We start from the raw sequence: 13,853 nt of genomic DNA, 5'->3' as shown, positions 1-13,853 counted from the left end.
AATGCCCTACTGGGTTCAGTTCCATGTGGGGAAAAAGACCACGACATTCATGGAAATTGCTTGGAACGAAGGTTTATTGACGATGGACAGGACCAGAGGTGGTATTCAGCAGGTTCTGACCAGTTCTGGAGAACCAGTAGCTGAAATTGTGAGTAATTCAGAGAACCGGTAAATACCACCTCTGCCTGCCTCTGCCCCCATCTATTCTCTGCCTCCTGAGTCCCAGCTGATCAGGAGGAAATGGGGATTTTGCAGTAAACTTCCCCTGACATACCCACCAAGCCATGCCCACCAAGCCACGCCCACAGAACTGGTAATAAAAATTTTTGAATCCCACATGGTTTGAGGTCGTGGGGCAAAAAGGGAAGAGATGGATTTGATCTTGTATTCTGATTGGTCGTCAGATTCCCATGGGGCCATGCAGGGCTATCCTGAGTCCCAAGCTTGGTTGAGCTTTTGCTGGGTGATGATGATACAATGAAGGGACTGGACAATTCCTACTATGGCTCTGCCTGAAGGAGGTAGATCTCTGTTAGGTAGAATAGACTGGCTCAGGCCTTAATGGACCCCTTGACGTTTCCAACACGGGAAACTCTAAAATTCCATCAAGAGAAATTTAAAGAAAGTTTTAAGCATCCTGAATATCAGATACCCAAACAAAACAAAACTCAACATTCTGTTCCAGTGGAAGAAAATATTTGAGGATGTGCAAGTAAGATTCTTGTACAGTATTAATTCATAACAGTATCGACAAAAGACCGGGAAGAGAAGACGGATTCAGAATAAAATGTAACGATGGAGAAAGTAATATGACAGCAGTTGAAAAATGAAGTCTAGAGAGAAAGGGAACAGCCTTAATCTCAAATATGCAAAGACATGCAGAAAATTGTCATTTTTCTCAGCAACGGCTTCTTCTAAAACATAGTTATTCATGGGCTCAGTGGCTAAGACTTGTCAAGCTTGTCAATCAGAAATGTCGGCAGTTCGAATCCCTAGTGCAGCGTAATGGAGTGAGCTCCTGTTACTTGTCCCAGCTTCTGCTAACCTAGCAGTTCGAAAGCATGTAAAAATGCAAGTAGAAAAATAGGGACCATCTTGGTGGGAAGGGAACAATGTTCCGTGCGCCTTCGGTGCTGAGTCATGCCAGCCACATGACCATGGAGACGTCTTCGGATAGCGCTGGCTCTTCAGCTTTGGAACGGAGATGAGTACCGCCCCCTAGAGTCAGGAATGACTAGCACATATGTGTGATGGGAACCTTTACCTTTATATATGCCTAAATAGGAACACTCCTCCCCAATTTTTTCTAACAAGCTATACTGTACTGGCCTCTTGACAACTTACTGGAGAAGGATGTTGCTAGGCAACAGACACATTTCTTCCTCCATATATATATATATACACACACACACATATACACATACATACATATGTGTGTGTACTGTATATACTGTATGTACACACAGACACACACACACACACATACACATATACATACATACATATACATATACATATACCCATACCCATACACATACACATACACATATATACACATATATACACATACACACAAACACACACAAACACACACAAACACACACAAATACACACACACACACACACACACACACACACACACACACACACACACAAAGGAGAATTTGTCCTGGAGAGAATTATTTCTCCCCAAGAGAAATAATTGGTTGGTTTTTTGTATTCCGAGGTTTCTTTCAGGGGTGACAGATAGATATTATCCTTTTCCTATCCAAGTTGTCCCCATCACTTTTTATCTACGAATACTTCAAAGAGGGATAATGACTTGCTAAATGCTGGAAACTATAGTAACAAAGAGATTTAGAGGACCAAGCAGGGATTACACTCATCAATTAGAGGCAGTTGGGGAAAGGAGGTTATCTCCTTCTGTAGAAGTTTTGTTCTAGGATATTGATGAGCTTCGCCTACTTAGTCCTTGCCCTTTAGCCAATGGCAGAACCTGGTTAACCTTGAAGCATCCAAAAAACCCCTTTGGTCGCCATGATGTAAAAAAGATGTTGAGACTCTTGAAAGAATGCAGAGAAGAGCAACAAAGAGACTGGAGGCTAAAACATAAAAAGAACGGTTGCAGGAACTGGGTATGTCTAGTTTGATGAAAAGAAGGACTAGGGGAGACATGATAGTAGTGTTCTAATATCTCAGGGGCTGCCCCAAAGAAGAGGGAGTCAAACTATTCTCCAAAGCACCTGAAGGTAGAACAAGAAGCAATATGGCTCTTTCATCCCTCTGCCGTGGCTTCCTGTCGCCAGTCGGCACCACAATTTTGAGAGGAGCTTTCAATTGGGGGGGAGCAGGGCATGCCAGGAAGAGACTCTATGGCAAGGGGCGGGTTTTCCGGTCAGCTCCACAATTGATAGGACTTTCTGTTAGGACAGTTGGAAGAAAAAGGATGCTGCACTAGGAGGAGACTCTATGGTGGAGAAACCAGACTTCTGGTCGGGCTCCAGAATTGAGGGAGGGGGGGCTTCCGGTTAGGACCTTTGTGGCTCTTTCAGTGTTTAAGGTTGCCGAGCCCTGGTCTAGAAGATGCAGAATTTCAGCTACCTTTTGAGCACTGATTGGAAGGAGAGAATGCTGCTGTCTCTGCTTTCGGTATTTTATGCTGGCCTTCATTTCTTTAAGATGTGTGGTCAGGTATATTGCCAAAGGAGTGGGAATCACTTTTGTTGGACAACTATTCTAATCTGGATATGAAAGCTTGAAAGGAGTGAAAGAAATGGGAAAAAGAGAACCCAGTCCTCTCTCAATATAATGAAAATGGAATTAAATTTAATGAAAATATTTTATAATGATACGGCCAGACAGGAAAATAGATTGCAATGACTTCACTTTCCATCAAAAGAGCATTTAGTAATTATGGAACTCCCTGGTATTACAATGAGAAATGGCCATTGGATAAATCATCATTTTTTATTGACCTTTGAGATGAATTGCTTGGAAAATCCTTTGTATCTCAATTCCACTACTATTTTTTTTCAGTGATATGAGTCTATACGTTATCCCTGCAAACCACTCTAATCTGAATTTGATTTTTCTTATAGGACTATAGTTGAAAACCAGTTGGAAGGAGTCTAAATCACTAGCTTATGTCAAGGTTCATGACAGTTTTAATCCTGGTTCAATCCAAACTATGACTCCTCTGAGAATGAAACGGATTCAACATATGATACAACATTTAGGCAAGAAAAACTAAATACACAGGTACAGTATATGAAATGGTGAGAGGGATTAAATATGAGCCAGCCATGTGCAGCAGCTGCCAAAAAAGCCAACACAGTTCTAGGCTGCATAAAGAGGGATAGAATCAAGATCAAGATCATGAAAATGGAATTAAATGTGAAGTGTTAATATCACTTTATAATGCCTTGGTAAGGCCATACTTGGAATCCTGCATCCAGTTTCAGTCGCCATGATGTAGAAAAGATGTGGAGACTCTAGAGAGAGTGCAGAGAAGAGCAACAAAGAGGATTAGAAGGCTGGAGGCTAAAACATATGAAGAACGGTTGCAGGAATTGGGTATGTCTAGTTTAATGAAAAGAAGGACTAGGGGAGACACGATAGCAGTGTTCCAATATCTCAGGGGCTGCCTCAAAGAAGAGGGAGTCAAGCTATTCTCCAAAGCACCTGAGGGTAGAACAAGAAGCAATGGGTGGAAACTAATCAAGGAGAGAAGCAACTTAGAACTGAGGAGAAATTTCCTGACAGTGAGAACAATTAATCAGTGGAACAATCTGCCTCCAGAAGTTGTGAATGCTCCAACACTGGAAGTTTTTAAGAAGACGTTGGATAACCATTTGTCTGAAGTGGTGTAGGGTTTCCTGCCTAAGCAGGGGGTTGGACTAGAGGACCTCCAAGGTCCTTTGCAACTCTTTTAGTCTACTGTATATGCTCCAGAAAAAAATATGGAGGAATCGTGAGCTCTCCCCCATGTCTTCCCTCAGGAGGAGACTATCTGGAATTTCAGAGATGCGATTGCTTTTTGCTGATATGACAGCAGGCAGACACGAGTAAGTGTTTTGATCTGTCTCTGGCTGATAGTATCAGAGTAACAGCTGGGTTTTCAGATATTAAATGTCAGCCAAAAAGGCATAAAACATGCTGGGATTTCTCATGACAAAGAACGGGGAGATTTATCGTTGAATTATTGCGAACCTTCTTCCAGAATCTACAGGCGCAATGGAAAGACAAGGAGGTTACAGATCTCAGCCAGATGGCAGGACCTTCCCCTAGGAATTCAAAGTAGGGTTAGGAAATCTGCTCCCAGAAGAGCCACTGGTTCGGGCCACCTGCTTACAAGCCTAGAGTAGCATTTCTCAACCTTGGTAACTTGGAAGATATCTGGACTCGTGGTATTCCCCATCCAGCCACGCATTAAACTGACTGTAATGGTATGTGAGAAGGACTTTGACAGATGGGGTGAAGAAAGATTGCCTAAGGAACAGTCAGATAAGAGAGGATATAGCCCACAGCTGAATAATGGGCGGACAAAGAGTGGTGTGGTGGCCTAGAGGTGGGGCTCTCGCCTCACAATCAGCAGGATGTGAGTTCAATCCTAGGTAGAGGCAGATATTTCTCTCTCCGGGCACAATGAGAATATATCTGCTGAACAGAACTCCTCATTGGCAACAGGAAAGGCATCTGGCCAGTATCCATTCAGTTGCCCAGACTCCACCCCGCAAAGGTCATTAAAGGGAAATGATCATGAAAGAAGAGACCCTCCCTAGCTTCTCAGGCTGTTGAGGAGACAGTGAGAGATTTGCACTTTGAGACTTACAAGACTGATGTCAGCCATACCAGGTAAATCAGACAAGAAACATAACCAGAGGACTAATTTTTCTTTATTGTAAGACTGCATTAACAGATGCTTGCAAGTCTGAAAGTATGAGTCTCTCACCATCTCTTTAACAGCCTGAGAAGCTGGGTAGGAGTGTTGTGGCCCACTGGTGGCCAGCGGAGCTGGCAGCAGAGTTGAACAGTGAGGAGGTTGGGGAGGAACATGGGCCAGTCCTGGGGGCTGAGGAAAGCTCAGATGAGGGCTCTGCATCAGAGGTAGAGAGGGAGTTAGACAGCAGTGGGGCAGAAGAACAGCTGGAGCCTGTTCCCAGTGGGCGCATGAGCAGAGCTGCCAGAAGACAAGAACAACTAAGAAAGCAGGATTGACTTGGGAGTAAAGCCACACCTTGGAGGTGATTGGCTCCTCCCATAGGAAACAAAAGAGGAGCGAATGGGGAGGGGGCTTTTGCAGGAAACAATTTGTTCCTTCAATCGTTTCAAGAGTAGAAAGTTCTGTGTGTGACTTTAAGAGACTCTGTGCCAAGTGTTGCCTTGCCCTGCCTTTGGAAACTAGTTATTTGGCAACTCTCCAAATGAGATAAGGTGCATGTTGATAAACATTCCTCTGAAAGACTGTTTGCTAAGCCTTGCTGATGGTGAATGAAAGGAATTCACAGTCGTGTAAATAAAAGAGGTTTTGCCGGGACCAAGATTCTGCTTCTGTATGCCACATTTCCTCATCCTGTCCCTCAAGGTCTTTCTCTCCTACCATTTCACTAATCCATGGTTTAACAAATAAGTCACAACCACAACTGTTCACCTGTGATTGATTTTATATGTCATTTTTAAAATTAAAAATCATGGTATATGCAACATGGTAAGCCATAAACCATTTTGAACTGTCAAGATTGGATTCACCCCAATATTATGTGTTGTGGCTTGGTGGCAGACAGTGATAAATAGGTTGGAAATTAGCTAGATGGCAAAAAACTATTTAGCACCCCATGGGTGATCTGTGATCTGAACAGATGGTGGTTTGTGAGGAGACAAATCACATTTGTAAGCCAAAGCAATCTGGATGGAAATGCAAGTGATATTTTGGCTTAAAATCTGAAATCTCTCCAGGCAGAGAGCATTGACTCATACATTTCTTTTCTTTTTTTTATCATTCCAAATATGTTTAGTCTTTGGATATCGATATGGATGGAAACTAATCAAGGAGATAACCAAGCTAGAACTAAGAAGAAATTTCCTAACAGTTAGAACAATTAATCTGTGAAACAATTTGCCTCCAGAACAGTGGTGGGTTCCTACTGGTTTGGACTGGTTTGACCAAATTGGTAGTGGTTTGGCAGCCTGGGTCACTGGAACCAGCAGTGACCCAGGCCTGTCATGCCCCTGAACTGATTTTCTGGGCAGCATCATAGGCACCGCCATCTTGGTTTTTTGCTTCTGTGCATGCACAGAGCAATTTTTTGCACTGCACATGGGCGTGCAGCACACATCAAGCGCACATGTGACCATGAACAAATCGGCAGTAGCAACTGCCAGAACCCACCCCCACTCCAGAAGTTGTGCGTGCTCCAAGAAGAGATTGGACAAACCATTTGTCTGCAATGGTTTTGTCAGGTTTCCATTAAATGCCCTAATTGATTCATGAGCCTCGCTTCAAATTTCAAAAGAGAAACCAGTCATTTATTAGGAGCATTTTGGCAATGCCTATTTTGTGCAGTCAGATCTTAGCTTATTTGAAATATAGCTGAGCTTTACCCCTGTTCCTTCCCTCCCCTCAGTCCAGAGGTGGGTTCCTTCCAGTTCGCAAATATTCGGTAGAACCGGTTCGTCAAATCTACCGAACCGGTTAGAAGAGGTTCCACCAGTGGACCTGGAAAGCAGGCCACACCTACAGAAGAGGTTCCAAATTTTTTTGAAACCCACCACTGGTCCTTGGATATGATTATTCTGCACTATCATGCTCATATTTATAAAACTCAGGGCCTCTGTGAAAGGTAAGAATGACTACTGCGTTTGTGGTGCAATCAGAACATTGCGGGTGTTGAAATTGTTTTAACGCAAACCAAAGATGCCTTTTAAAAAACAAGTTTACATCATATTCTTATGCATGCCAGTGCTGTGTGTGAGGTAATTTGAGGTGGTTCTGACAAGTGTCGTCAGCATCTTCATATCCGGTCACATGGGCAGCAAGCCACTCCCACAAAGGAGGCCCGTGCACTGAACTGTAATGCCAGTAATGCCAGAAGGAACCTACCCCTGCTCCCAGATTTGAGTAAGCTAACTCACCCTATACAATTCCTCTAGTCTCTATGAAACTTTATGTTTTCCTTCCACTTTGTTAGAGTTTGCAGCAATCCAACCAGGACACAAGTAAATAATTTAGCAGGATTCGTTTATATAAGAAACTTCTTTATATACAATAATATAAAGCATGATGCATCTATACAATACCCATGCAGCATGAGCCAGAACCAGAACTCAGAAGCAGAGAATCATGGAAGCAATATAATAGCAATAGCAATAGCAGTTAGACTTATATACCGCTTCATAGGGCTTTCAGCCCTCTCTAAGCGGTTTACAGAGTCAGCATATCGCCCTCACAGTCTGGGTCCTCATTTCACCCACCTCGGAAGGATGGAAGGCTGAGTTAACCTTGAGCTGGTGAGATTTGAACCGCTGAACTGCAGCTGAAGTGGCCTGCAGTACTGCACTCTACCCACTGCGCCACCTCGGCTCTATATAATACAAAGGCTATATTGCAACAACAAAGCAACTCTCATATACAAATCAGACAATCTAAGTCATCTCTAGGCTCCGAGCCGCCTGAGTCATCAAACAAAAATTAAAAATTCCCACTCCTAAATCTGATCCCTTTTCATGCTGAATGGCTATCATAATGAGGATTTTCTCTCTCTCTACAATCTAAGGTTTTTGCTTGTGTCTTTCTGCCATGCCCTATGGTGCCCTTTGTTCATCAGACTGAAGTACCAGTATCATTAAAGGTTACAACAATTGACCAGAAAGTCTTTAAAAACCTATCTGTCATTTATGACTCTGGTGACCTCGCTTGATGCGAAAGAAAACAAATTGCAAAGGCTTCTTTAAATGGTCCACCCTGCGAAGGGGCAGAGGGCTTTGGGAAGTCAGAAGGACATTTTCTTCTAGATGAAGGAAAAAAAATCCATCTTAATTATATTAAGAAAGCCACTTTCTCAACTTGTTTAAAGTGGGATTTGGAGGGGGGGGGGTTGTTTTTAAGAAGGAACCACCTTTATCTACTTTAAAAGCAAACAATTTTTTCACTCTTCGTAGCTTACTCAAAGTCCTTGAAAATTCACTGCTTTCCTGGTAGACTTAATAGCTGTCAGAGTTTGTTGCAGCAATCAAATCCAGAAAGCACACACAGGTAACTGATTCAGCAGGATCCATGTACTTCTCTTTATATAAAATATATGAGACATATAAACAATACCAAGAGTGGTTCTTCCAACGTAGGAGAGAGGAGAGATGGGTTTCCAGTTGAGTTCAGAGTTCAGACTAGACTTAGCTTTAGCACAGACTCAAAGCTACAGAGCTAAGCCACGCCCAGGCTCCAAAGTGTTTCAGCTTGTTACTAGGCCCTTGTTACTAAGTCCCTAAGCCCTATTTCTGTTTGTGAGTATATCTACTCTGACCATAGCAAGTTCTTCCTCTCAGTTTAGCACATGTCCTCGCTAAAATTCTAGGAACAAGCCGACTTCATGAGCACAAGGGAGCCATCTCACGTTCAAATCCAATGTTTATGGGGATTCCCAGTCATCCAGGTCATGGTTGTCCCCAAGGGTGCTTTTTTAAAGAGGCAACTGAACTTCAACAGTTCCAAGAAAGCTCCACACACATTTGCAATACTCAGGTGACTCCAAGGACACAGATAAAGCTCCAGGTGGCCTCAATGACTCACTAAAAGAATGCAAATGTCCAGCTGTCTGCAAGGAGTATAAATCCTTCCATTCCTCATCATCCATGGAAGGAAGGAAGGAAGGAAGGAAGGCTGGAAGGAAGGAAGGAAGGAAGGAAGGAAGGAAGGAAGGAAGGAAGGAAGCTGAAAGGAAGGAAGGAAGGATGGATGGATGGATGGATGGATGGATGGATGGATGGATGGAAGGAAGGAAGGAAGGAAGGAAGGAAGGAAGGAAGGAAGGAAGGTAGGTGAAGGGAATACCAGTAAGAGTTAAAACCAACCAAGCATTGCTGGCATAACAATGCAAGCAAGATAAGTGAATAAGTGGCTGAAATGATCTTATATCTTCATAGTTCAAAACTGGATTCTTATAAACATGAATTGTTGACAGAACGTCGCATCTTCTCACCTCTTGAATGATGGAAGGAAAGCAAATTCCATTTCTTAAAGCCAATCTGGAAACTGTAGATTGCTTGCTGGAATGGAATAACAAGGAACTAACTCTGGATTTTATTTACATATTTGTCTCAACCCTAAGTCGTTTGTTTTACGTTCAGCAGAGTGCATTGTGTTCATCCAGCCGTTGGATTGTGTAAATCGCAACCTTCAGCTCAATGTTTCTAGAAGCTCATTCTATTGTAGTTTGTTTAAAAAGAAAAAGAAAGAAAAACAGAGGAGGATTAAACATCCAATGGCTCATGGTGAATATCTGAACCTGAGCAAGAAAGCTGTTAGCTCAAGGCTGATGCAACCTCTTTGTTTCTGATTCTCCTTCTTCTTTTTCTTCCCCCCCCCCTTACTTCTTATGTTACAGAAATTGCATTCCTTTGTTAACAAGAAATGTAAGCTCCCACCACTTCTTTTCAATCCAGAACTCTCCGGGGCATTGTGAAAGAAAGAAAAAATAACCTTTCACCACCATTACAGGTAATGAAATGAAGGAAAGGGCGGGAAAGGATGGAGATAAAGTAACTTTCTTCAGCAGGAGGCAGATAGGAAAAAAGTAAAAAGAAAAGAGGCCAAAAAGGATGTAATTTTGGCTTACTGCTGAAGAGGCCTTTATGGTCAGTTTTCAATGCAGGGTTCCAAGTTTTACAATTCCTCACACGCATACACACTCACACCACACACATTATCAGCCTTCTTTTTATCCACCCAAAACTTTCTTCTGAAAGGAAAGAAAAAAATAAGTGGGCACTTAAGAGCCTTTAAGGAAGGCCAGGTCAGGGAACAAGTGGCACAGAAACTCTTCCAAGGCAGTTAGGGTATTGTAACAGAATCTTGGAAGCCTGCCAAAAAAGTAGATAAGATAGATAGATAGATAGATAGATAGATAGATAGATAGATAGATAGATAGATAGATGGATGGATGGATGGATGGATGGATGGATGGATGGATGGATGGATGGATGGATGGAGGGATGGAGGGAGGGAGGGAGGGATGGAGGGATGGAGGGAGGGATGGAGGGATGGAGGGATGGATGGAAGGATGATGGATGGAGGTAGGTAGGTAAGTGGATGGATGGGTGGATGATAGATGGATAGGTGGATGATTGATGGATGGATGATAGATGGATGATGGATGGATGGATGGATGGATGGATGGATGATGGATGGATGGATGGATGGATGATAGATGGATGGATGGATGAATGATAGATGGATGGATGGATGATAGATGGATAGATGATAGATTGATGGATGTGGGTGGGTGGGTGGGTAGGGAGAGACAGACAGACAGACAGACAGACAGACAGACAGACAGACAGACAGACATTGGTGGTATTCAGCCAGTTCAGACTGGTTCGGGTGAACTGGTTGTGACGACCTGCGACCCAACTTCCCCGACTCTATATCGTCCTGTTTAGCCACGTTTTCCAAGACACACACACATGTGCAAGCCACGCATGCAAGCAAAGCACATGTGCAGAAGGCATGCACAAACAATTTTGGTGAATGGCAAGCTGGCAAAAGTATGTGAAACTCCCCTCTGGATAGATAGCAAACTGGTTTCAGAAGAGTTTGGGAGAAGGAAATGAAGAATGGCTCACACCAGTCCAATAACGGCCTTTGTTAAGGATCACACTGTGGTGATATGTGTATGAAAGCAGAAACTCTTGGTCATTTTTATCACTGTAGAACAGGGATGTTCCAGAGTCATCCTGGGCCATTTAGAAGGTCCGTCTGGTTTCTGAGTTTTTTCCACTTAAAATTTCCTTTACCCAGTTGAGTGATACCAAAGTGGCTTGATCTTTATAAAAGAAATACTCCAAGATCATGCTTATTTAAGAGGCTTTAATGACATGCAATTAAAAGCAAGTTACCCTCTAAATTAGAAGTCAAATTTATGACTACTCTGTAGACATTTCTGGCAAGATAAATAATGCAGGGGATTGCTGCTGCAACCCAGCATGGCATCTACCATTAATATCACTCGTGGACAGAGTTCATAAAAGTCTCAGGGAAAATTACAACACTCAGGGCTGAAATATGAAGGAATCCTATATGGGGATGGTTTCCCTTACACCCATCACTTGATAATGGGATTTCTCTGACAATCTTATTACCAGCTTATGTTGTACATCACTAGCAAAGCAAGTATTTGTCACTGCTAATAGTTGGCAGCTGGACTATCCAATGTATGCTCCCCCCCTTGAAAACTGGTAGTTGGGGTGAAGTCTTGTCACTTGGATGAACGGCATATCTGGATCATCAGGATTTAATTTTACAGTTGGTTTCAAACTTGGGAGTTGAGAGATAAGAAGTTGGCATGGAGCTGGCTTTCATTCTTAAGAGGACAGAAGAAGATATAAATGTATTATGGATAGCTGGAATCAACAGTCATTCCTTTACCTGGTGCAGACATTACCATCACTTATTGCATTATTACTAGCCGATAACCCAGCATTGCCCGGGTATTTATTTATAGAGGGAAAATGTCTGGACCAAACATTATTTCTAATGTTGGATTTTCCCCCTCACCAGAGGGAGACCCCTTGTGGAGTACTGTGAAGCTGTTGTGTGACAACTCCACTGAGCTACATGGTAGAAGCCATTTTACGGCAGTACAGTGGAAGCCGTTTTAAGGCACAACAGGCTCTATCTTAACAGAACACACACACCGAGATATTTTAGGGGTGTCTTACCCCCACAGTATTTGTTTCCAGAGAGTAAGTCATCTGTGTACCAAGTTTGGTTGAAATTGCATTCCAAAATCCTACTCCTTCTAATCGCCCCTCCCATTGACTATACTTAAAGAAACAGCATAATGAAATAAGAGAATGTGTGGCTGTGGTTGACCTCGGGGAGCTGGGCGGGCATGTCTGACTGGGTGGGTGTGGCCAACTGGGTGGGTGTGGCCAGCTTGATGCTACACCCCAAACTGCTGGCATGTTTTTTCTTCGCATTGGGTAGACCGGGCCAAAGTGACATGGACCAGCCCCTTACATTTTCCAGGACGATCCCGCGGGCTGGATTCAGCCACATTGTGGCCCGAATGTGGCCCGCGGGCCTTGAGTTTGGCACTCCTGGCTTAGAGACTGAACAATAACAACAGGTCCACTGGAATGAATAGAACTTAAGAATTATGAGACTGCCCCAAGTGATTGCATTTACATTACATTACATTTGCTTTAAGCATGACTAAACCTAGATCATTTTTGTAGGTAGAAAATAGAAATATTTTGCCTCTCAGGGTGAATCTGTGATGGCTTGATCATGTCATCGCTTGGCCACAAGATCGTCATTTGATCTGTAGCTTATTGTAGCTTCTTTACATTTCTGAACAGTTGTTGCAACATCCAAAGCAAAGTTAATAACTGTGACTGTTAGAAATGACAAGTATTGACATGTATAACTTGGAGCAAATGTTGCCATTGTCTTTTTAATTTTCAGAGATCTGTACAAATAAGCTATGCCTGTTGCATCTCTTCCTCCACCAAAATTCATCGTCTTCACAAAAGCTCTTGACAATCTTTTTCCGTTGTGCAGTGAATAGCCTTGTGAAAATCCCAGAGCTAATGCGTCAATTTAGTTTCACTCGTTATCCTATTAAGTGCTCTTGGCTTTAACAAAAATAATTGTGTGTTCAAGAAAGTGAGACATGATAACACTAGCTAGAGATGGATCTAATGGAGGCTTGTTAGCTATGGCATCACTCAGGGGTTGTGTGTGTGTGTGTGTCTGTGTGAAATTATCTTGGTCTCCATCAGAAAAGAATGGTTTTAAGGTTGTTGTTTTTTTTAGAGATAGTTGAGTTGAGGCTATCCATCATTGGAAGGGTCAAAAAAGATCTCTCATTTTCAACCACTTGCACATTTTTGTGGATTTCACAGGTCCTTCCCTTCCTTCATTATCCTCAGATTCATTTCCCCTCTTGACTCTTCATTGCTATAAATTGGGAAAACACATGATTTTTGCTGGTAATGTCATGAACCCAACAATGGGACCTTGAAACAAACACTTTGTGGATTGCAGTAGAATTAAGGGCAAATGATGGCAAGGATGTTGGAGACAAAAAGAAGAAAATTGGCACCACGTTATGGGGAAAAAATAACTTCAGCACAGTCTCGACTTTCATTCACCTTTGGTTCCCAGCTCAGCTTCATTCCTGACAACAAGCTTAGACGTTTGATTAGTCTGTAGGGTTAAAGAGAGTCAAAATTGCTTTCCTACCATCCCTAACCTTAACCCAGCAGTGGATTGCACATTTCATTACAACCGGTTCCCCAGCTGCACAGGCGGCTTCTGTGCATGCGCCTGGCCTTCCACATATGCGCTTTGCTCGCATGGGTGCATGCCAGTGGTGGGATTCAATTTTTTTTTACTACTGGTTCTGTAAGCGTGGCTTGGTGGGTGTGGCATGGCTTGGTGGGCGTGGCAGAGGGAGGATACTGCAAAATCCCCATTCCCTCCCAATCAGCTGGGAGTCGAGAGGCAGAGAATAGATGGGGGCGGGGCCAGCCAGAGGTGGTATCTACCGGTTCTCCTAACTACTCAAATTTTCCATTACCAGTTTTCCAGAACTGGTCAGAACCTGCTGATTAACATCTCTAGCGCACCCCTTCCA

Source organism: Thamnophis sirtalis, unplaced genomic scaffold (genome assembly GCF_051295495.1).
Source record: "Thamnophis sirtalis isolate CommonGarterSnake01/CBP01778 unplaced genomic scaffold, rThaSir2_p1.2 scaffold_2, whole genome shotgun sequence".
NCBI lineage: Eukaryota > Metazoa > Chordata > Lepidosauria > Squamata > Natricidae > Thamnophis > Thamnophis sirtalis.
The sequence above is the reverse complement of the archived record's forward strand: the minus strand, read 5'-3'. Positions refer to the sequence as shown.